Raw genomic sequence first — 25924 nt, 5'->3', positions numbered from 1 at the left:
AAGAAACTGTCCTCGAAGAAACTCATCCCCTGGTTAAAGTGATTGATGTCTGCTATGGACTGAATGTTTGCGACCACCCCCCAACCCCCAAAAAAGTTCGTATGTTGAAATCTAAATCCCCAATATGACAGTATTTGGAAGTAGAGCCTGTGGGAGGTAATTAGGTCACGAGGGTGGAACCCTCATGATTGGGATTAGTGTCCGTATAAGAAAAGTCACAAGAAAGATGCTCTCTCTCTCTCCCCACATCATGTGAAGATACAATGAAAAAATAGCTGTCTGCAACCCAGGAAGAGACCTCTCAACAGACACCAAATCTGCTGGTACCTTGATCTTGGACTTCCCAGCCTCCAGAACTGTGAAAAACAAATGTCTGTTGTTTAAGCCACCCTGTCTATGGTATTCTGTGATAGCAGCCTGAACTAAGGCACTACTTTAAGTATAGTTCTGGAGCTGTGATGGGCTAGGTGGTGCAACAGTGTAATTGCTCTGGGGGCAAAGTTGAAGGGGCAATTTATTTCAACTATGGGACTCTGGGAGAATTTCCTAGAAAAGGTAATAACTGAATGGATATTAAAAGATGATCATGAATTTAAAATTCCAAGGAAGGTATACTCAAAATAGTGCAGATATGGATTAAGAAGGATGGAGCTATAGGGAGTATTCCATGTTCCCAGCCTCTCAAAAAGGGGTCTGGAGCAATTTCAGGGCTACTTATTAGTAGGATTCAGAGGGAAATGAGGCTAGAAAGCTGAGTTAAAGGCACATTATATCCAGAGCATTAATCTCAGAATGAGGCATAGGTAATTTAACTTGGAGAATTAGAAACTCATTCAAGGGATAGGGTAAAGGGAGTATAATGCTCCCAATTTGGTTTTAAAAGAATAATGTTGTTAGCAATGTGAAGGATTTCAGAGTTTAAACTGAATTTTAGCCAGAAGTTAGCTCATTAGCCAGAGCGCCTTCAGCGATTTCAGAGCAAGGAAGTGAGCCTGCGTGAAGTTGGGTGACGGTGGTTCAGAGATGGTGCACTGCATACAGGACACAGAGAAAGATTTAGACAAAATTCAGCACACTAATTGGATGGGATGATGTAGAGACTGTTGCTATATCGCTAGCGACCAGACTCCCAAATTCTTCCCCCTCCGCCTTTGATGTAAAAGGAGTTTCTTGCTCTGCTCAATCCCACCTAAAAATTACTGCCTAGCTCAATTAGAGGGTGAAACAAGGGACAGAAAAGGTCAGAGAGAAAGAGAGAAACAGAAGGAATGAATGTCACTTGGGATGAGGTGAGGAGGATTCCAGAAGGAAGGAACCTCTGATGGTCAGAACAAGGACAGCCCATTCAAGACCACCACTGAGGAACGTACAGAGTTGAAGGGACCAGGGACAGATCTTGTTGCCATAGCAACATAGCCTCTTCTTTCCAGCTGACTCTTTATTTAGGTACCATAGCTCGTGCAGTCTGAGGGTCACCCAGGTCCAGAAGTGCTTCCTGAGCCTCACCGTATGGGCGCATTTCACTGCATATTGACTACAGTTCAAGGAAGTGGTCAGTCAGGGCTAGGATATGAGTCAAAGACAGTTGCTAACACCAAAATGGCACTTCAAAGTGAAGTGGGTGCTTTCAGAGTCACTGGTTCTTTATCCTTATTGATATCCCTGAGATTTTTTCCAGCATTTTACAGATGGTGAAACTGAGCCATCTAGCTGGAATTTGAACCAGGCCTGACTCAGGTGCATGGTCATGTGCAGTACCGTGACATTCGTCCGCATGCATAGGCCTTGAACCCCAAGCCTTCATGTCTTTCAATCATTTACTTATCCCTTTGGTAAACATATGTTGAATGCCAACTAAATGTCAGGCACTGTGCTGAACACTGGGGGGAACAGTGTATAAATACAGACACAACTTCTGCTCTCATGGAAATTACAGTCTGGTGAGAGAGAGAGAGAGATTTCTCAAATAATAAATAATACCAAGAAAGAATGAGACCAGCACTCAATGGAAAGAAACACTGACCCATTAGACTTTATATTGACCTAGAGATATTTACTAAGCACCCACTCTGTGCCAAACCCTCTACTAAACCCTGAAGATACAGAGAGATTACAATGTGTGCCCTCCAAGAACTTGTTGTCTATAGCGCAAGAAGGAGCCTTGTAAACACAGCCATGTAGCGTGACGGATGCCAACATCGTGAGGCCCCGGCAGAGCAAGTAGCTGTTTGGAGACAGAGATCTAGGATCAGAGAAAGTTTTCAGAAGCTGTACCTCTGAAATTACTTGCAAAGAAAGAGTACAGGTTCCTCAGGTGCATGTAGAAATATGCCATCAATACGGTACATAGGGTCAGGGTATAGGATGACGAATCTTGAAAATAAAGTCTCTGAGCTTACAGCTCTATTGCAGCATGTTGGTGGAAGCTTACGGTTATTTATTTTTTTATTGTGGCTTAGGGTTAATTCCCACTGCCACGGGCCAGCTGTGTGTTTCTAAACCAGAGTGTATCAACAAATTCTCGAATCAAAAAAAAAATGTTGTGATTAAAAGAAAAAGAATCTCTATTCAGACCAGAAAGGAATATTCAAATTTGAAAACTGAATTTTCATCTTAATGCATTAAGGGGAGAAATTCAGCACCGTGTCTCTCACTGTCTCCCGGTGGCTAACAGGAAGTACTAAGTCTGACTGTATATGACCGAGTTCCTCAGATTTGCAGCTGGGACACCCAGTCACGCTGTGCGGTGAGAGGCAAGTTCAAGAACTCCTCCATGGTTGGAAAGAGTTCATTTTAACCCAAGAAGCTAGGGGTCGACGGCCTCTCAAATGAAACAGATAAGGCGAACAGAGGGTTCTTGTCAGAAACAAATGTTATGTCTTTCCCTCCTGAAAAGCTTACAGATATTATCAGTAGGAGTCTAGTTGGGCCTAAAACAAGCCCCTGAGAAGTAATATTAACCAGACGCTTGGCATATAGTTTATTTATCTCCCCCTAAATTCAATAAAGAGAGCCATATATACATAAGGGAAAATAATGCAACTGTTAGTCATTTATAACTAGATAGAAAGCCATTGTTGCCCTTATCTCTTCAATGATGTTCTATTTCCACTGGTAATGAATTACAGGGTTGCCACATCCCTGTGGCAGTGGAGCCAAGCTAGGTGCTACAGCTCAGACCCTGTGTCCTGGAGACCCAGTGGCAGATTCCTGTGGGCGGCCCAAGGCCAAGGACTGGTATTCCGCTTGGAATAAAAAGACATTATTTCTAAGAAACATTTATTCCTATCTTTTAGGTGCTTCTGAGGGAGGTGTGGTTAAGGGCTTATCAGTGAGGCAGCATTTTATTCATTATTTCCAGAGTTCCCAGCTTCCTTTTGGCCGTTTACGAAAGGAACATGTCCAACTTGTCTTCAGAGAAATGGGTAGTTAGCAAAATGTAGAATTTACGAGAGTAGGAGGTTTAAGAATCAAAATAGTGGCTCATTTGTTTGACCATGGTGTTCATTTTATTGGTGATGCTGCTGCTGATAGGAGACAGTGTTTATTGCATACTTATCACATTCCAGGCATCATTTAAAGCACATTACATAGGCTATTTTATTTAGTTCTTCCCATAGACTTATGTGTGGGTCCTATTTTTAATTTTTATTTTACAAAGGAGGAAACTAAAAGCCTGAGAGGATGAGTACCTTGCCCATTGTCACAGAGCCAGTCAACAGTGAGAGGAGACTTGAATCTAGAGCCTGAATCCATTGCCTTTCCTGCGAGTTGAGTTGGACAAACCTAGGATATATCTTCTGGTTGGCATACATGATGAGGAAGTGAGGCCAAAACCATTGGTTGGCATCTTGCAGAGCAGGGCAAAGCACATGGACTTCTTAGGGCTACTGGAACCAGTAACAATGTCAAGAGTGAAGGTGACATGGCCAGGTTTGAATGTTAGGAATCCCAATCTCTGACAGCACTGCAGGAAATGGACAGGAGTGAAAATACGGAGTCCGTGAGGTAGGGAGGCCATTGAGTAGTAGGTAGTAGCTAAAGAAGGCGATGGCCATGAAGACAGTCAGGAGGGATATCCCAAGGGACTAATTAATGGGATGTTCTGATACCACGCATGAAGTGTCCATGTCACAAGGCCAAGCTCTGGATCCCCTATCTTAGTAACATCTTTCATTAGCCTATTAAGGAAGTGTATCCTGAATGCTCTGTTGAGATATTTGGGTCCTATCTCAATCCTTTCTCATATTTCCAGGAAAGAGGTGCACCACCTTGAAGCATCAGTATCACTGATGGAATGGACACAAATTGGGCTATGTGCTTGGTATCTCTGCTGGGAGTTGTCCTGTCCCATACCCTGGGTCCATCTGGCAACAGGGTGGGCCCCTGGCTGAGAAGAATTAAACCACAGGTGGTATCAGACCCAAAGAGGGCTAAAGTCTCTTCCCTAGGAATATAGAATAGCTAATAAGAGACCCCAGCTTCAGTCTGCCTGGTCTCCAGAATAGACATGTAGGTGAGCATTTTTAGTCATGTAAGCTGGAAAAAAAAGACTTCAGCAACAAAGAGGGATGGACTAGATACAGAGGCACAAAGAAATGGAGAGAGTCCTGATGACATGTTTAGATTCAAATCTAATCCCAATGTTGGATCCTTCCCTGCCCTTGAAAATCATGATATAACCCATAGACTTATAAAACAAACTTCCCTCTCCCCAGTTCTTCTAGTTAAAGCTGATTTGGGTTGCTTGGAACCAGAAACCCCTAACTAAGAAGACCCCAGTGTCTAACTTTTTCTATTGGGCCACTGAGATCTTCATGATCTTCTTTTTCCCAGCTCCTTCCCCAGGGCCTCACCAACTAATCATCTCCCAGAAGATGAAATGGGAGAAATAGTAGAAAGTATGTCCTCTGGGGCGTATTGTGTTCTATAGACAAAGTTAAAGGGACTGCTCAATTATTGAGAAACTACTATACTCAGGTATGGTACTAAATACAAATATGAGGTCTCAATTATATGTTTGACAAGCTTTATGAGGGATAATTAGAAAGCACAAGTGGGTTACTTGTACTTTGTGGACTAACCTATGAATGCCCAGTCCCTCTCAATAAAAGCTATGACTGCGTTAAGTTCAGACCATCAAAGAAAAAGTGCCCCCCCCACCTCAGTGCCATGCCATTTTAGCTGTGCCTACTGGACACTGCTGGCTGAACTGATGACCCTCCCCAGACCAGACAAGTAGAATCTAGCACTTCGTGGGGACCCTGAGACTGCCAGGATGCAACACATCTCACCACCACTGGCAGCTTCTTTATTACCCTGTCTGGAGTGCTGGGAATGTAACTCCTACTCACTGATGAACTAGGAACCCTCTTCCTTATAGCCCTCTGCATGGTGGGAGGTGTTATTAAATTTTGCTTTGATTTTTGGCTAGTCATTGAGTCAGCCAGCAAAATCATCATATGTAGTTACAAACAAGAGACACTCTACAAATGGTTCTTACCACCAACACGGCCAAGGAAGCAGACTGAGAACGCGCAACTTCTTGTTTGATACTGAGCTTTCATCACAGATGTTCCTTGTCTTAATGTGTCAACACATAATTTCAAAGAGACCATGTCACAGACCCCATGAAAATAATAAGGGAAAACAGAGTGTAATTTTTCCTGACCCAGAGATGAGGACCTGAGAAATGTTCCTAATTTGGCTGTCACTTGGGCTAAGTAGAGTGATCTCTGTGTTGTTCTGGGTTCCAAGCAGCATGTGTTCCAGCATCTAACTGACACTGGGAACACGGAGAGCATGGCCTTGAAGAGCTGAGGCATTTCCATGAGTTAGACAGCCCTCTGGGGTCCTAAGTACTTATTTCCTCTACCCCACAATCGGAGTGTGTGTTATTTAATGTCAGAAGAAGGTCGCTCCATAGTAACTGTAGCTAACGTCTCTCGAGCACTTACTATATGCCCTGCACTGTGCTAGGCACTTTATACAGATCATCTAGTGAGTCACAACGACCTTATGGCTTCATTCAGTATTTTACATATGAAGAAACTGAAGTTCAGAGAGATTAAATGAAACATGTTCCAAGTTTCTCAGGGGGTGTGCGTGTGACTTCAATCCGAATGGTCTAATTCCAGAACTTATGTGCTAACCACTGCTTCCCACTGTTTGACACCCAGCCTGGAGATGGCAACATTCATGCCTGGATAAAAGGAGATGAGGAAAGGGAACAAATACTCGAGGACATTTTTTTTTTTTTTTTCTGTAGGACATTTTTTTTTTTTTTTTTTTCTGTACTCGGGCCTCTTACTGTTGTGGCCTCTCCCGTTGCGGAGCACAGGCTCCGGACATGCAGGCTCAGCAGCCATGGCTCACGGGCCCAGCCGCTCCGCGGCATGTGGGATTTTCCTGGACCGGGGCACGAACCCATGTCCCCTGCATCGGCAGGGGGACTCTCAATCACTGCACCACCAGGGAAGCCCATTCCAGCTCGAGTACATATTATGTGCCAGACACGATACTGTGTCTTAGCTACTGTATGGACATTATTTTGCTTAATTATCAAAACAATCCCATTGGGAATGACATATACACACTACTATATACAAAATAGATAACTAATAAGAACCTACTGTATGTATTGCCCAGGGAACTCTACTCAATACTCTGTAATGACCTGTATGGGAATAGAATCTAAAAAAGAGTAGATATATGTACATGTATAATTGAATCACTTTGCTGCACAGCGGAAACTAACACAACATTGTAAATCAACTATATGCCAATAAAAATTAATTTTAAAAAGCCAATCCTATGAAGCTCTGAAATAACTTGGAACAGATATATTTACCTCCATGGTACGCCTCCTAACTCCCCTCTCTGCCCACATAAGAGTCTTTGCCTACCTCAAAGTCCTGAAGATAGGCACCTATGTTTTATTATAGAAAGTCTGAGATTTACATTTACATGTAAGATCCATCTCAAATTAATTTTTGTCTTTGGAGTGAGGTAGGGGTCAAGACATTTTTTCCTCTGTGCTTATCCAGATGTTCCACAAAAACCAACTCAGTGAATATATGTGAATCTATTTCTGCACATTATTTTGTTTCATTGATCCAGTTGTCTGTCCTTGCACCAAAAAGTCTAGAGGAAAATAAAGAGATCCGGCAGCTCATAGGAATAGGGCTTTCCACTCTTCAGAGCAAATACTGGCAACATTTTGGTGTATTTTCCTTTGGACACACACACACATTTTTAACATAATTCTTATGATACTGTATATATAAATGTTTATCTTGCTCTCTTTTTTTAACTTAACATTAAAAAAGAGGCACATTTTCCATGTCATTAAATATCTTTTGAAAACATTATTTTTTTATGGCTGCATATGTTCCATCATTTCTGTTTAACATAATTTATTTAACCATGTTGGCATGCATTTCAGTCCCACATTTTTGCTATTTATAAATAATGTTGCAATGAACATATTTGTGCATAAATATTCATACGCATTTCTGACTTTCCCCCAAGAAGAAAAATGACTGTGTCAAAGGGCATGAACTTTGCTTAGGCGGTCCATATATTCTGCCAAATTACTTTCCATATCAATTGTATAACTTAAACTCCCTCCGGCACTTTATATAAATGCTTATTTTTCTGCATTCTTGCCAAACTTGAATATTACCATTTAAAAATCTCTGTTAATTTTATAGCTAAAACGGTTCTTTACTCATATCCTAATTTGCTTTAACTTACTTTCCAGTGAAACTGAATATTTTTGCATATTTATTTGAATTTCTTCTTCTGTGTCTTGTCTGGCTTGTATCTTTAGTCCAAGATACTGCTATTAAGAATTTAGTGGGGTTTTATTCCTTAATGTTCGCTATGTACAAGACCTCTTATAAAGTAACTTTTAAAAATTCTTTGTCAGATAAGGAGTTCTGATATTTCTTTGGTAAGTTTTCTACATACATAATTAATGTCCCTCTTGTCAGGGAGCTCATGGTAAACAGGACAGCAGATACTGCTTGCAAATGACTGCAGTGCCCACAAAGAATAATAAAATACTCTAAGGGAATTCAAAGGAACTGCTATGGGTATTCAGATAAGGAAGAGAACATTTCCAGCTAAGAGAAGCAGGGAAAACTGCAAAAGGGATGTTGCTTTGTAGCTACGCCTTAATGTATGAATTATGACCGTAGATCTCAAACTTTAAGTTTCATCAGAATCACTTGAAAGGTTTGTCAAAATCGACACTGCTGGTCTGAGGTGGGGCCTGAAATTTTGCATTTCTAACATGCTCCCAGCTAATTACATGCTTCTGGCCCACACTTGGAGAACCAACGAACTAAGAAAACTTGGGAAGAAAGCATAAAGAGTGAAAGAGAAAAAGAAATTCCAAATGAGAACACAAAAATTTCACGACTCAGCAGTTACAGCCTCACTGGGTCCTAAGATAACAACCCACCCACTCACCCCCCAAAAAAGGCAATCTGGGATTTTCCCCCTTCTTAAGTTGTAAGAATCCACAGAGAGAACTGTGGATTCTCATAACTTACTTCAAACTTCTCTTTAAGTATTATATTTTACCCCAGGTTTATATGCAAGATATATCTAATTAAAGCACATGGAAAGTAGTATGTCCCATCCTCAGTAATTTTGGTCCACATTCAAGTTCACTCTATATTAACATTTTTTTAATCCATCCATTTTTTAGTTTTTACTTAAATTTATTTTAAAATTAACTTTATTTTAAAAAGAATTACTGTAAATATATAACTGATGTTATTTGCCCTAAGTTAAAAGTGACATGTAAAAATAAGATGTGAAAACAAAATCTTGCTATTAAATTTTAACTAGATGTCATTGCCAGCTGTAGATTCTGAGCCTGAAGTCTGCTTAGTCTTTGATAAAAGGGGCCATTAGTAGAAATCAGAAAGGGGTGGAGTTACCTGATGAAATACAGGAATCCCAGTTAAATCTGAATTTCAGATAAACAACAGGTACTTTTTAGTATAAGTATGCCCCATGTACTAATTGAGACATACTTATTCTAAAAATGTCTTTGTTGTTTATCTGAAACTCAAAGTTAACTAGATGTCCTATGTTTTTATTTGCTAAATTTGGCAACCCCACAAAGAGACTGACGATTTATACCCGCATCACATTGACCTTTTCTCCTAGCCACCTGCAGAAATATTGAAAAAAACTGAAAACTGTCTTATGATGCATCCCGGTATTATTGAATGTAACAAGTTACCAAAGGTACCAAAAGGGAAAGAGTCTCTCTAGGGATAAGAGTTCCTCACTTTGTAAAATGCTGCCTTGAAAAATGGATGGAAAACAGAATGAGAAGAGATTTTCAGACCATCTTGGGCTCTCTGTAGCCAAGACTGGCATCTGTGCTTTTGAAGATATCAATTGATCTAACTTTTGCATACCAGAGGAGAATCTAAATCCCTGTGGGGACCATAAAGGGGGCTTCAGGCAAGAAGAAAATGGGAGATCTGTAGGCAAGTCCTCAAGCAATTAGCTCAACTAATGGGGAAAGTTTACATACAAATGGCTGGGCTTTCAAACCAGCTTTCTTTAAGAAAACTATCAAATCCCTAGATGTCAACTGAGGTTAATAAAAAACTCTAAAGTGTTTCTGCTTGCATGGAAAATGTACTCCTTTCTGGGTTAAAATTAATTCCTTATAACCTTACCGCCTGCTAATAAATACTTTCTCATAAATGAAATGCCATCTGAGAGATTCATAAGATTAGGTTCTGTTTTGTATCACATATTGTTAGGTCTGAGTGGGAGTCCCTCTCCAATCAAGTACTAAGATTTTCTCTTGGATTTGTATGTGTTTTCCCCCAACAAAATGGGACTGAAGGAAAGCATGGTGCCTACTAAATTGGATGGCAGGAGTGAAGATTACAAGATGTATCTAATCTCTAGGTCCTCAGAATGTTGACTCTTCCTAGAGACAATGATCTAAGTTTGGACCTCTTTATCTCCTCTCCTGGATTATCCCACCATTCAACCTCACCTGTAGATCTGGGAAGCCTGGGTGGGTCTTATGAGCAGGAACTGGAAAGAGGGAGTCAGATTATCACAGATTATCAGCAACTGTTTTAGTTGAAGGCCGAGGGTCATTTAATGGGACAGAATGGCTCCTGATCTAAGCAAGAATTCAGAGTAACCTAATAGTTACATTACTATATAAAACACACCAAAATATGTAGGAAATGGTTCTTGGTAACAGCAATGCAGTGTGCCAGGTGGTTTACATAAATCGCATAGGTAGATACTACATCATTCCCAATTTACAGATGATAAAACTGAGGTAAGGACAACTTAACTGACTTGCCAGGTCCATTGTCTCCAAATCCTGCACCACTGTAAACAGAAAAGACAGGATAGAAAATGTCTAACCCCAGGCTGTCTCCAAGTCAGACTTCCTGGCCACCCTCTCCTCCTGGTGGAGATGGGACGCTAAGCTTGAAGGCATGGGCTGCTTCCATCAACCACTGGCTCTGTTCTTGTGGCACATTCACTAAGCCATATTCTGATTGCAATTTGGCTTCCCCTGCAACCATTCAGGGGCTAGAAACTGGGCCAGCTGAGCCAACATGACCTTTCCGTCTGCAAGGCAGGATCATTTCATCCTGGGCTTGCAAAGATGAGGACTAGACCTTTAATCATGATGAGTTTACCAAGGTGTTGCCAACAGGGGGCTGGTGGGCCAGGTTCTCTTCCCCCTTGCCAGCCTTGGGAACATGAGGTAGCTCTCGCTTTCCTGTTCTTTTTCCTCCTCTCTCTATGCAGACCAGAAAGCCCAGGGAACAGATCTGTGAGTATGAAAGGGCCTTCTTCTGTGCCCGGCACACCCAAGTCCACCTTTGTCCTCACTGTTAATTTCCAGGAAGGTACTCAATCTGGAATAGGCTTCTAAATGCTCCTCATCCCTTCCTCTCAGACTCTAGAATATGACATCCCTGCGGGTACCATCCCTGCGGGGCAAAGGCCATGAATATTCTATGTCTTCCTGAAACGTTCATCCAGAAGAGGTCAGGAATGGCTCTTTCTTTTTCAAAATTTAAGGCAAAGGTCCAAAATTTTTATCCGTGTGAATTTTTGAAGCAACAGAATCGAGACTGTTTAAACCACTTAGCACTTCATATTTATTATTTATTCCATTACTTTATAAGCAGTTATTCCATTATTTTATAAGAGAATCGGAGATGGATTAAGAATATTGAGCTATACCTTATGTTTATGAAAGGTAGGATTCGTGGTTTAAAATTTTTTCTCATACTTTCACTTATATTAAATATTTTCTAAATTGTCTTCAATCACCAAGTACTGCACTTATAATAGTCTAAAGTATTTTAAAACATAAATAAGAATGAAAAGAAGCCCCAGGCAGCTTCTTGCATTACATCTGGGCCACTGCTGACATTCTAGGATCAAACATTGAAACCAATATGTCTACTTAGTCCGGCGGGAGACAAGGCAGCCTTCATTCCAACCGACAGACAGGAAAGGGGAGTTTACTCTTGGTCTGAGAGGACCACTCTGAGATCAAATTGATCCCCAGCAGGCTCCACATTGAGATTACCACTGTGTGGAGGGCAAGGGGGTCAACCCCAAGGTCAGACCAGATGGTGACAAATGAGTGAGTTCCTCTGGGGAGAGAAAGCAATGCAACGTGTCCCTTCCCCCATCCCAGCGTCTCAGGAGGGCCAGGACATCCCAACCTTGCATCAATCACCCCCTTTCCCTCTCAGGTTCATGTTTGTGGGAAGCCAGTCAGGAAGAAATCCCTGATTGGGTTTAGGGCTTAATTGTGGGACTAACCTTAGGGACAGGCAGGCTCCAGGTTTTGAGGGATTTTCCTGTAAATAACCATGACAACAAACTCACAGGAACATCCAGCTTTGGGTGGAAACAGAAACAATAGCAACACTTTTTTTTTTTCCTGCTTTGTCAGGAATTTTGCTAAGAGGGTTGTCCATGCTAGTTTATTAAATGTTCACGATGCTCTCTTGAGTTAGTATTTTTTGAGTCATTCTTTTTTCACTTTTTACAGTAGAGTTGATTTACTATTGTTAGTTTCAGGAGTACAGCGCACTGAGACCACTTTACAAGAGAGGAGACAAAGTCCTAGGCTGAGTGACTCGCCTGGGCCGCGGAGCTAGAACTTGACAGAAAGGGAAGCTCCTTTAGCCGGGACCCCACGCTCTCACTCCTGGTCTCAAGCTTTGTGACCTTGCATGTGGTGTCACCACCCTGTGCAGCTGTGAGAACAATGGCTCCGCATGCAAAGTGGTCACACACCCTCCTCTGTTTTGGCTCTTTCCTTCGCCCGGTGTGCGATCTTGGGCTGTAGTCTCTTCTCTCCTTTCAGTTTTACTGTCCCTGGCAGCACAATCACAACCATATCCACTGCACAGCATTTTCAAGAGAGAATGAGGATGCCCAGTGTGAGAGGCAGCTTCACCTTGTGTGGATGAGAGTTTTGGCCACCATGGGGGAGACGGGCCCCACGGGGACACCAGCTCGGTGGCTTTGGGCAAGTGGCTTAATTCTGCTCCTCAGTGGAGAAGAATATGGACCACGTAGAGCTGTTGTACATTTTTAATGAGTTAATGTACAAAAGGGGGCTTAAAACAGTATCTTGTACGTTCCTCCTGTGCTGTCACTGTGACTTTGTTCTAAATAAAATCACCTTAGCGCAATAAATGCCACATATGCGATGCTCAGGAATGGGTAGAGACGTCCCTAAGCCTTTTATTTGGAAGGAAATCAGCCCACCATTTCACAGGCTGTGTGTTGATCTGAATTCCAGGACTTAGGGAAGCCAGCCGACACAGCCGCTGCTCCAGACCGACATCTCAGGGTCTGGTGGTAATCCCTCCCAGCCTTCAGAGCCTCCCGGGAAGCTCAGTGGCCCTGCAGGCAGAGGCAGCGTGACCCAAAGCAGTAGGAAATGCCTGTGTAACTCAGGGGAGGTACAGCCAGGGATTCAACCTGTCAGCCTGAGATTCTCAAGGATTTCCCCCACCCCACCCCCAGGACCGGGGGCAGACTCCAAGAAACCTGACACAAAAAAAGCAATTTACTTAGCCAGTCACTTTCTAGATTCACTCAGCAATTATTTCAGCTATTTGTATTTAAATGAGAGCTTTCTCTGGCCCTGCCCAGTGTCTTTCTGCTTCATCAGATAGGGAAGCCTCAGCAGCATTTTCCCTCCTGATAGCTGGACCTTCCTGGGCATGGAGGCTGGGGGGACCTGGGGGCATAGCAGGGAGAGTAGCTTAGAGAAAGCAAAAGCTGCAGGTCCAGAGAGTTTCTGAGGCTCTAGGGCGGTGGTTACACAATGTAGTCAGAGTAGCAGAATCATGAGGGTGGCAACTTATAAGCACGAGGGTTTGGGGCCCTTCTCCTAGAGTTCCTGATTCAGCAGGTCTGGAGTAGGGGCACTTGGTATGCTGTTAAGTTTGCAACCAGCACTCTCGAAGAGGAAGAGGAAGAGGAAGAGGAAGAAGAAGAAGAAGAAAGCCCTGATTTGTAGCATTTGCTGATTTCCTGGTATAAATATTCACACCACGGCCAATTTCAGCTGCCAATGTGATATCACTTAACACAGAGGTCGAAGAGATGTGCCCCATCAGCTCTTGTGAGCTGGTAAGAACTCGTTCCAAGATACCACTGGGTCAGGGCCAGGAATCTGCATGTTTATTAGGTCCTCCTGGGTGGCTCTGACACTAGGGACACCATAGTAGGCTTTTTAGGAGGATCATAAATAGATAGAAAAGCACTACAGTTCTGAGCCTAGAGCCAAGATTAATTTTTGTGGAGGCAACACTCCAGTGTACAGATATCCTTGTACCACCATCACCATTTATGTCATATCCATGTACATTCTTTACTATTTGTTACTTATCTTTAATCTACTATTTTCTCATTCCCTTAATCGTATTGTATAAGAAACTTTAATTGCCACTTTAAGTGTACAACTACTACTATTTGCTATAAATAAAACGGAATTGTGAAGAAATTATAATAAAAGCCATACTGTTAAGTTCTAGTTAGGTAACGTTTCCTATCTAGAGTTCCGATCCTAAGGCCTGCTTTCTCTTTGTTAACAAGTGTTAGAGAAGCATTAAAGTCCTATCAGCACCAAATGGTGACACTCTCCTTCAGATAATTGGACTGAAAAGTAGCTGAAAAGGGAGTAACTTCCTCTTCAGGAGAAACAGTGCTATAAAGCAGGGTATTAGCACAACTTAAAAACATTTCCCAAACCAAGGAGCACCGAGCCTTCTAGAAAATGGGGACAATCAAGGCTTGTGGTGACAATGATAATAGCAGTGATGGGGGGATGTTGGTAAAGTTCAGCTGTCACTGACCTCATAACGTACAGCAGATTTTAGGCCATGCACTCCCCTTGCATCATCACCTTGAACTAAATGCAAGTGAGGAAACTGAGACTTAGAGAACTTAGTTTACTTGGCCTCAGTAACATGCTGATCATGGAGCCATGATTTGATCCTAAGTCAGGCTGACTCCAGAGCCCATATTAAGAATATATGTATCTCTCTATCTATATAGATATGTATCTCCTGTTTTGCAGTTGGTTTCCTTTTCTTTCCTCACAGCTTTGTGGAAGGATTAAGTCATTATGTATGCAAAGCACCTGACCTGTGCCCAGCCCACAGTAGGCTCACACAGGATGCTGGCATCCACGTTGCATTTGACAAGCTTGTGATGTGTTCAAACTCTTCACATTCCCTGTACGGAGCCCTGTAACTGATGCTTCCCTTGAAATTATTCCCAGAGCAGAGGCCTCTAGCCCCCAAACAAAGTCAAGGCTCCTCTGTGATATGTCATGTGCTGTATGCTAGGTCTTATGACTCATGCAGCCCTTAATCCCTGTGATACCCCACCTAAGGGCTAAAATAAATGGAGAAACATTAACTCGGCACCCAGCTGATAAGATGTTGTTTTCCTTCTCACTGACCTCCTCAAGGTAACAGTTTTGAACTTTGATAGGCATTTCTTCACAGCCCGCCAGGGGTATTTCTACAACAGGGGCTAACGATACGCCACTGCCATCACATTCTGAAATTAAAGAGGCGGAGCACACCTGAAGACACTTGGTGTTTTCTGCGCAGCTCATTTTACCGCGGGAAAGCAAGACGGAAAGAGCGTGCCAAGCCCCGTAAACCCTCGCCTTCAACTACGGGTCCTGGCCAACAACCTGTCTCTCTCATGTCCCTGATCATAACCCCCCGTGCAGACTTCCCAGAGCCACGCTGAGGTTGAATGGTGAGACCATCCTGTACCAGGGCCTGAAGTCATGAAAATCGTTACCAGGGATGAGACATTCAGCCTCCATGGGTCTGTTTGCATCTCGAAAATGGAAGAGAAAAACATATTTTCCTACTTGTCAAATCAGTGTAATGATGGTACTAATAACAACTGTCTTAATAAAAATAATCACACGATTTTTGAAATTAAGTGGTCGGCCAACTATCTTTATGATCTCTAAATAATTCTATAAATGTGGTTACTAATGTTACCAAGGGAGCTGTCATCAAGAGGTTGAAATGAGTCGTAGTTATTCATCCACAGCCAAGATGTTCAAAGCACCTCTTGTGTGCACAGCAATTTCGTGACATCTCATTCCCCCCCACACACAGGTAAGAAATTCAGATGGGTTGAGCTGGCTGGGTCATCTGTTTTCTGGAGTGATACCTGCCAGGCAACCGGAGCTGGAGGGTCACTTTCAAGGTGGTACCTTCACTCACAAGCCTGGAGCCTGGGCTGGGGAGGCTGGCGGTGATACTGGCTGCTGGCTTGGAGTTCATCTGGGGCTGGTCAACACACCACCTGCACGTGGTCTCTCCTTGGGGCTTACACCTGGGTTCCCAGAGGGAGCATCCCCAGGGCGAGCGTTCTAAGAGGTCTGGGCTGAAGCTGCAGGACTTTATGTCCTGGCCCTGGATGTCCCTGAACATCACTTCTGTCACCTTCTACTGGTTAAGCACGTCACCAAGACCACTCAGATTCAAAGGGAGGGAATAAGATCCTGCCTCCTCAATGGGAGGAATAGCAAAATTTACAGTCGTCTTTAATCGACCCCACCAAACACACACCCAAGTGTGCTTAGGAAAAAGGTCACCAAATCAAAGGAGCAAAGAACATGACCCTCAAGTCCTGTGAACCAGACCCCACGTAAGTTCCAAGCTTCAAGTCAGCCTATAAACACTTAGCTGCTTTAGCAATGGCACAAAAAAATAACTGGAAGGTTTATTCAGAAAGTTTCCGGAGGATTAAACCCAAGAGATAGGAAGGCCCCAAACATCCTGGGTTATTTGGAGGCAGAATTTCACCCCAAACAACCATAGTATTTTCTCTCTTTTGCCCCAAATCATTGGTTGGAGGAAAAAGGGATGATTCTGATGCTAACCTGCCCAGCACCTACCCACCCAGCAAGGGACAGAGACGGGCTTTGCAGGAGCCATTAACAGGCAGCTAAACTAGAAGATTCCAACCATGATGTAGGCCATGAACGCAGAGCACACTGACATCCTGGTCTGGAATCCTCAAGAGGAATTTAGGACTAAGAATACACAGGAAAACATCAGAAGACGTTGCCCTGTGGCTAAGCATTACAAAGCTCCCAGACACGTCTTTAAAATGCAGCCTGAGGAAATAAGGACATATTCAAATCCCCTCCCAGGGCTGAGCCTGGCAAATCGAAACACCTGGGGTCTCCGGGCCCCTGCAGCATCAGCGGCGAAGAGGCCCACTCACCATGCTCGGCAACTTCTGGTTGATGGTCCTCAAATCGTAAAAGCATTTACTCCGAGTGAACAAACACCACTAAAACTACACCAGGCCCAGGGCCTTGCCTCCTTTGAGCAGTGCAGGAGGGTGGAGCACCCTGGGAGCGTCAAGTAGCCCCCATGTGTGGACTCGGCCCTCGATGATGTGAGGCCTTGGAGCCCAGGAGGTCTGCTCTCACCCCCCACCCTGGCAGTGAAAGAAGGGATGCTGGGTCAGCATATAAGCAGGAGAGAGGGAGAGGGGGCTAAAAAGCCATGCCCTGGAAACATAAAGTCAGATTCGAGGTGACATGTGGGCCACAGGGAAAGCTCCAGTCTTGGCCGAAGCACTGGCACCAAGCTGACAGGTTGAAAGACTGAACGATGTTGACACCTGGCGAGTCTCCTCTTCCCTCTTGACCTGCACGCCCTGTCCCCACTCCTCCCCGCGACCACACCCTTCTCCAGGCCTGTTCCTCAGACTTGCAGGGCTTTGAAGTAAAACTAACAACATCCACAAAACGCAGACAGCAGTTTGCAGCCCCATCTCAGGATCCAATGGTATCAAACAACAGGACAAGGAAGTGATTTTCTTTCCCTCTTTTTTCATGACCCTGAATCCATATGATCCCCAGTGTTTTCTACCACTAATCATTGGAGGAAAAGATGAATCCAATAATTCAGTGATCAACCCAGGAAGGTTTCCTCTTACCATCTTATTCTCTCTCCCCCTCCCTCCCCTTCCCTCCTTCAAAAGGCCTCACTATGATCTTGTGACTCGTGCACGCTGATTTATCCAGAGCCCTTCCCAGCATTAACTCAGCTCTGTATCTCAAGTCAGGCCCTTCCAGGCAGCACCAGTACCTGGGTGCTGGAACAGAACCCATGGTTCTTCCCTGCATCCCCTCCTGGGGCCAAGGCTCTCCCCAGGTATGGGGAGAAGAAAGACTTTCCCAGGAAAGGCAAGAACCTAACAACAGACACAAGAGGGAAAAAAGAAAAAAAAAAAAAACACAAAAAACCCCACCTTGAAAAGCCCATGATTTCAAAAAGGAAGTTTATCTCTATGTCAGTTTGGGGCAGTTTTGCTTGACTGAACAAATAGGACAGAAAAGTGCAGGTTCTAAAGTCATGTGGGACTGTGTTTAAATCCTATATTTGCCACTTACAAGAGTGAACCTAAGCCAGTTACTTAACCTGTAAGATGGAGATCATAGTAATTACATTCTGAGGCTGATGAGGGATTAAATGACCTAGCACGTGGACAAGCCCCTAACACAGTGATTGATATACAGGTGGGGCTCCATAAACTTTGGTTTCCATGACTAGTAATTTACACCCAAAGAAGTACCATCATATAATCTATCCCACTCTATCTCTCCAAAAAGATCACAGCCAGGCAGCAAGTTCCCACTTTCTGCTATCCCTTGCAACCTCGTCTATTCAATCACTTAACCGTCCCTTCATTTCTTGGTCCCCGCCTTCCTGTGTCAGTATTTACTGAATGCCTACTCCATGCCAAGTCTCACTAAGAGAGGGCAACAGAGATATCAATAAGAACAAATGCTTGTTTTGTTCTTCTCGGGGAATCTGGATCTTCCGACAACGGGGAGCTGAAACGTGAGTGGGTTTTCCTATGACCTCATTCTTCCTTTATTATCATTGGCAGCATTTGCTACGTTCTAATCATTACCTAACGCAGTTCTATAGTGGTTCACAGCCCATAATCTACTTTCACATTTCAAAAAAGCACAGCAAGCCAGAGATTAAAGGACCAACAAAGGGTGTATCACAAGCTCATCCTGCTTTGTTTCTGACCAGTGACCTGAACCGGGGGCAGGACAATGGGGGCACGGGGGAGTGTGGAGAGGCATTCTCTCTGCTGAGAGTAGAGCGGAGCTTGGTGTGTTTTCTGAAAAGTGCATCTGGGACTATTTTGAACAGCAGATTTCAGACTCTGCTGCCTTTCTCAGCCAGGCCCACTGATTCAGCCATGCGGGTTGTGCACTGCACAACTCCAGGGGGGCTCCGTTACATGGATGATGGTGTAACTGACAGCCCTTGACGTTGTACAGTGCACGGCCTGTACAGCTGTACAGAGCAGCCGTGCCACCCCTAATCCTTAGTGGATATGAGCACAGTTTGACTGTAAGCTGCTGGGCCATATTGCATCTTGCTGAACAGAACTGATGTCAGACGCTGCTTAGTCTGATTTTCTTCCATCAGTTAACTTCTCCACGATTCAGATTCTTCATCTGTAAAGAGCTAGATAAGTTCAGAGGGCTTCTGGGGGAATTACTGAGAGAACGGCTGCCAGCTGCTTCCCCCTGGGCCCGGACACATGCAATGCCCGCTCCCTGAAAGTCTCCGCTAAGCCAAGGCAAGCTGAGAAAAAGAAAAAACCCGCTCTTTGTACCGAAACATGGCTCCACTCCTTCTGAGCTGTGTAACGTGTGAGTCCTTGGTTTTCCTCTCTGTAAAATGTCCCTAATTAGGCTTCCTCAGGGATTTTTGTGAGGCCTCAATATACGTGTCTTTGGGACACAGGACACTGTGTTAAATCCTAGTTTCTTCTTACTTTTGCCCTCCCTGACAGCAGAAGTCAGGGGTTAGCACAGCTATTTGAGTCATGTTCAAAGCTCAAGGCAGGTTAACCAACATTTACTAAGGCTCTGCTGTCTTTTTTTTTTTTTTTTTTTTTTTTTTTGTGGTTCGTGGGCCTCTCAATGCTGTGGCCTCTCGCATTGCGGAGCACAGGCTCCGGACGCGCAGCCTCAGCGGCCGTGGCTCATGGGCCCAGCTGCTCCGCGGCATGTGGGATCTTCCCGGACCAGGGCACGAACCCGCATCCCCTGCATCAGCAGGCAGACTCTCAACCACTGCACCACCAGGGAAGCCCTCTGCTGTCTTTTTTTTTTTTTTTTTTTTTTTTTTTTTTGCGGTACGCGGGCCTCTCATTGTTGTGGCCTCTCCCGTTGCGGAGCACAGGCTCCGGACGCGCAGGCTCAGCGGCCATGGCTCACGGGCCCAGCCGCTCCGCGGCATATGGGATCCTCCCGGACCGGGGCACGAACCCGTATCCCCTGCATCGGCAGGCGGACTCTCAACCACTGCGCCACCAGGGAGGCCCCCCTCTGCTGTCTTTTAATTTTTGTAATGGGCTCTGTGGATGGGAAAACTTTTATCTGTTAAGACCTGCACTCCCTCAAATCATTCAGTGAAAAACTCAATTTTCTTTTTCTTTTTTTCCAATGCATCGTATTTCCAATTAATAAAAATTCATTGCCAGCAAACGATAGAAGTAAAACAATGAAACACAAGCTATAAGGTCAAGTTTTTTTTTTTTTTTTTACTATTGGATTCCATAAACATAACATGACAGTGTTAAATTGCTATAAAAGTTTCTAAAGGCGAACTCAATTTCTGTGCTTTTCTCACCATGGATGGTAACCAGCACTGGACCATGGACCACACTTTTGGTAAAGTGTGATCAAAAGCAGCGGTTGGCAAGTGTGTGTCTGTTGTGTACATCTGTGTGGAAGAGTGGACCTTACTATTTTTACCTGAGCCTGTGACACACTTTAATTTTTACATCACTTCTTGCTTTCTCTCCCAGGTTCTAAGACCCATGGCAGAGACTATATATGCCATCACCAGCCTGGGATAAATTTTTATTAAGTAGCCACCAGTAAACATACTGAATGTCTGGGTGTCACGTGGGCATTTGAAAAAATAACTCATCCCCCAAAATTGCCCCTCCCACCCCACTTTGTCCTATCAGGGCTTTATCCCTATAGTTGATTGGTATCAAATCCTGCAAAATGATCAAAGGCCCACTCCCACTTCTATACACTACCAAGCCCCTACACACATTCAAAGCCACGTGTGACTCTGCTATTCCTAGAAGTTCAGCTTGGCCACAAGAAAAGAGCTAGAAGTTAGTGGAGATCAGAGCAAAGGTTGTCTCATTAAAAATGAGACCCTCCACCCCAGTCAGGAGTGTTTCTTTCAAAAAGAAATAACTGTAATCTTCTTCTAAGATGATAAAAAAAAAATCTACCTCTTTCTGAAAGGAAGCCAGTCACTGCTTTTAATAAACTCTTTGGCTACAAAGATGAAACAGGCAGACAACAACAACAAAGAAGATAACATTAACCTAATTTTATGTAATTGGATAGAGGCGTAATATTTATTTTAATATTACAGAGGAAATATCCCACAATGCAGACCCTGGATTAATTCTTTATATCTTTGGACTGCACTTATCAAATAAAATCGTACTTATGGAAAAAGCAAACACATAAATCTTGCCCCATTGTCAGCTGGCAACTCCCAGCGAGGGCTAATTGTATTATATATCTTCTGCAGCCATGCCTAGTGGTTGCCAGGTCCAAATGCATTATTATTTATAACATGAACAAATGCAATTTTCTTCTTGGAATGTGAGTTTGGAATTCCATGAAGGCCTAAAATGTGCCCCTCTTCTATCCTGGCGGGAAAAGTAAGACCCCAATGAGTGTAATCTGTTGTAGAATTCTCTCACGAAGATAAAAATCTGTTTCCCCTGGGAGACATCAAATCAAATCTACAAGGAGTGGCCTCTGAAGGGCCTTATGATGGAGGTGAAGCTCTTCTAATTCTCCTCTTTGAAATGCTCCTTTACCACAAGAGGAAGATTTGCTATGGATTTGCCAGAATCGGAGCCAGTATTTAGCTCTGCTTTTTTGTGGTCAGGGTCCCTGCATGCTCGGGGCCCCATTATATGCAAGACCCCGTCTCATCCTTACTCTGGCTTCCTCTTTCTCTCTCCGTCTGTCCTTTTTGTAGGGCCAGGCTAACTCCCATCTGGAGGCTGACTGGTGGCCAGCTTGCCCTTTCCTGTCCACTTGTCGACCAGCCCTAGGACTTCTGCTCAGCTGCAGGCTGGAGCAAGTGGATTTCTTTCTTGCTCTGTTGACATCCTACCAGGACTGGTGGATGTGTTACATTGGTCCGGAACATGTTAAAGCCTAACCATGTCAGTAAAATGGATTTCTGCCTGCTCCCCCCTCACACGTCCCTACACTGAGGTCTGGGAACAAATATCAGTTACTGTGATTTGGGGTTTCTTTGTCATAATTATATATATATATATATATATATATATATATACACACACACACACACACACACATATACATATACATATATGTATCTCCCTTATAAATGCATATATCTCCCTTAGAAAATTCACAGGGAGTCTAGGTAGACAAACAAAGCAGAATTTGGTCAACCCTGATTTCCTGCCAAAAGGACATTTAATAACAATAAAAACAACACAGAGTAGCTCCTCTGCTCTGGTTCGACTGAATACAATTTGAAAAGCTCGTATGCACTAAACGCTAGGTTAGGGAGTTTTCACAGACTGTATCCTGTAACCATGACAGCCACGCTGTGATGTATAAACTTCACCCCAACCCTTCCTGAGTAGAAGGAAGACAAGACTCAGAAAGTTTGACAGCTACTCACACAACTGGGACTTGCAACCTGGCTTCCCTATTCCATTCCCAAGGCACTTTCCCTGATACCACAGTTCCATTCCCTGGGAAGAGAGGACCTGGGTAGAAAAGACAGTGAGTCCAGAGCAGGGATTTGTTCCTCCACCATCAAGAACTGGGTGAAAACCAAAGAAATCAACACAATCCTGCCCCGAGTTGTATCCATGAAGTAGGAATTCTCCAATGGAGCATTCTGCTGGAGGAGAATCATTTCCAGTCTTTCCTTCATGAACCCAATTAAAATCTCATCACACACAAAAGGAAATCAAAGGCAGAGTCAGAGAAAGAGATGTGTGCCATGCTTCCAGATGAAAAGCCAGCTGGTTGGTTCTCTCTACCAACCTGTCTGCCCATTCTTAAGCTTAAGACCCATCGGCTGTATCACATAGTTGGGCTCACTTCTCTGAGAATGTGTCATTTGTCTTCTCTGATCCCACCAAAATGTCCTTCCCGGCCCCTGAAATTAGGGACTTCTCTAGAAAAATACATTTATAAACATATTGAAATGTGTCTTGAATGCCTGACCAAGGAGGGGTTTGTTATTTGTTTCCAGTAGGCAATGGAGATCCAGCCAAAGGTTTGGGAGAAAGTTAAACATGTTTCTGTTGGCTTACCACAGTCTACTTCCTGGACGTGGCCTGGCCCATGAAGCAATGGTACATTCTTTGGGTGAAATTCACAGGCCATGTCTGCAAAGTTTTGGAGGACTCTGGGAGAAAGAACAACCAAAGGATAACTATTGCTGGCATAAGTATAGTAAGATATAGGACTCCATATCAACTGTAAAGTGATGAAACCTTCAAGGATTACAGGGCTGCAAAATTCAGAGAGCTTCCCAGATAAGCCAGACTGATTTCCACAGAACTGAAAAGTACCTTGGACCTTGCTCCCTTCCATTCACAAAAATGCAGCTATCAGTGAATGAGCTCACCACCCAGTGTAACTGTAAACTCTTTGCCACATTAAGCTAAGTCATCACTGAACTCAGCTCTCTCCTTTGAACCCTGGGGAATATTAACGTATTCTCCTGGCCCAAGGAGGCACATACATAGGTGTCCCTGACCCTGTGAGGAGGATGGGAACTCCCATTTACTGGCCAATGACATTTGCTGGGTTGGTGATATGCAAAGAGAAATGGTCAGAATCCTGTAGAGAGAATCACGATTTGTGGGTTCCAGTGCAAAATCAAAATGGAGGACCTCTTGTTCAAAGATTATCAAGCACTTTTAAGGCATTAAACCAAGTGCAGGGACGTTCTAAGCATGGGGATCTGCACAACTGCCCAGGTCATGGGCCCATGTAGCTGGCCCTGCCAAGAGTCATCAACGATCCATTGTCATGGATTTCTGAAAATGATCTAAACTGAGGACATACCACAAAAATATATGTTCTTTATGCTCGGCTGGCTTCTGGTGATCCTGCCTGGTATGGAAGAGCCACTAGGATGACTTTTGTCCCTCTGACCTAAGGAGCAAACTACAGCAGGTCTCCATAGACCCCACATCTTGGCCCCAGAGGTCTTCCTTTCTGAGGTTATAAGGAAAAAAGGAGTGATGAGTATAAGGCAATTAGTACAACAAAAGGAAGGGAGAATATATCGTTGAGGCTTAGAAGGAATTGGCCTCAACTCCTGCGTCTAGCAGGGTGAGTGGGCAGTGACTGAGGCAGACAGAACTTCATCACTGCACTGTACCATGGAGATACAGAGAGGTGAGCAGGGCAAAGAAAATGCTTTTTAAAAAGAGGACAAGACAAGGAATTAAAAACAACGAGGACACCCACAAGCCACACCTAAATTCCACCCACACATGTCTGCAGCACAAGTTAACCAGCACAGAGCTATAGCAAGGATCCAATTCTTAGGGAAAAAGAAGTATGAGAGAAGTACTAAGACTGAGACCCTTAAGCCTATTTTTTCCCTGTGAACTTGGAAAAGACAACCATTTTTCTACTTTAGTGGCAGATACGTGCCAGGGCTGAAGAATCAAGTGCTTTAGCCTATTTATATTTTTACTGTATGTATTTTTACTATGTGTATTTTACATAAGTGCGTGGTAGACTTTAGTTAATAAAAATGGTCATTATAATGAGAATCCAGTAACTGTCTTTGAACCTTTAGCACCGAACAGAACCAGAATATATAGATATGGACACATTCAAGATTAATAAAAAAAAATACCCAGAGCACACAAGACACAAACAGAAGTGGAAAATATTAAAATATTAGGGGAACAAAAAGATGAGGGATTCAAGCAAGTGGGCCAAAAATTAAGTCAAAGCCATTCTTTCTTCTTTGGAGGCCAGGTGGCAAAGGCAATATTTTTCCAGTGGGTTTTCTCAACTATCCCCTTAATTTTGCTTCTAAACTCAGATGTGCTGACATATTACTGTCTCATCTCTCAAGAGGGACATTTAACTAACATATCGTCCATTCAATTTCAAGCAGATGCTGAATATGATCACTTCTGCATTTGTTTGAGAATAACATCTCACCCCTTGACTCTTAAAGGGTTTGGGGGTGGAGGTTGTATTGCAGGAACTTTCCCACCCCCAAAAAAGTATATTTTGACATTTAACCAAATTAACAAACATTAATTGCACATAAAATCCACTTCACCGAACTGCTATGATCCATTTAACCCTATGGACAAATCCACCCGAGAGTTACGGGAGGAGAAGCAGAGTTGGCAATTCTCAAACATTCAGACACTCAGCTGCCTGCACCCTAGCTCCTTCGAGGTCAGAGAAAGCTATGTTGCAGAAAAAGAACGTGAGTCCAAATTAGCAATTTGGCAGGATTCTTCAAAAAGAAAAATGTAACCTTAGGACTTTCCCAGTGCTCTCAATTCAGTCTGCCAGGACCTGTGGATGGATTGTAGACTTATTTGTACCCAGGGCAAAGGAGGTCGCTCCCCACAGCGTCCCCTTTCCTTAGCATATATATAAAAACTAAGGAATTTTTTTCCATCTTCAATTTTTTTTTGCGGGGGGAGGGGCACATGCCTCTCTCTGGCTAATTGCTGATTTTCTCTTAGCCCAAGGCTATGACACTTTCTGTCACATCACTTTTCTCGCCAGCAATCCCTCATCACATAAATCATCTCTCCCTACTGTCTTCTCCAAGATGTGAGGGAACTGTCGGGATCCATCTCTAATTTGTCTCCCCTTCGAGACTGTGATTCTTGGAAACAGGTGACCTACAACCACAGTTTTATTTGTTTTATCTTCCAGAGGGACAGGCTTTCCATCCCAGGAGGGAGTGTGTGATCTGTGTCTATTTTATTCACCTTGCTCTTTTCAGGGTTGGACTCCTCATATAGCCATATTAGCTGCTCAACAAAAGCTTAATGCATGAATAATGAGTGGTTAGGGGGCAGGACTTATTCTTTATTTCTTCCAAAGATGTCTTCCAAAGCATAGTGGAGTCTAAAGAAATTATCGATGGCCACCGGACTCATCTTGCACACAGATGTTACCAAAGCATACGTGCTTGTCTGGATAGTAACATTCATTTGTTTTCGTTGTGCACACCCCAAAGTGCTCAAGCAGAAATGCAGGTCCACA

This window comes from Mesoplodon mirus, assembly GCF_964341445.2.
Source record: "Mesoplodon mirus genome assembly, chromosome: 19".
NCBI classification, from domain to species: Eukaryota; Metazoa; Chordata; class Mammalia; order Artiodactyla; family Ziphiidae; genus Mesoplodon; species Mesoplodon mirus.
This window is presented reverse-complemented; position numbering follows the sequence as displayed.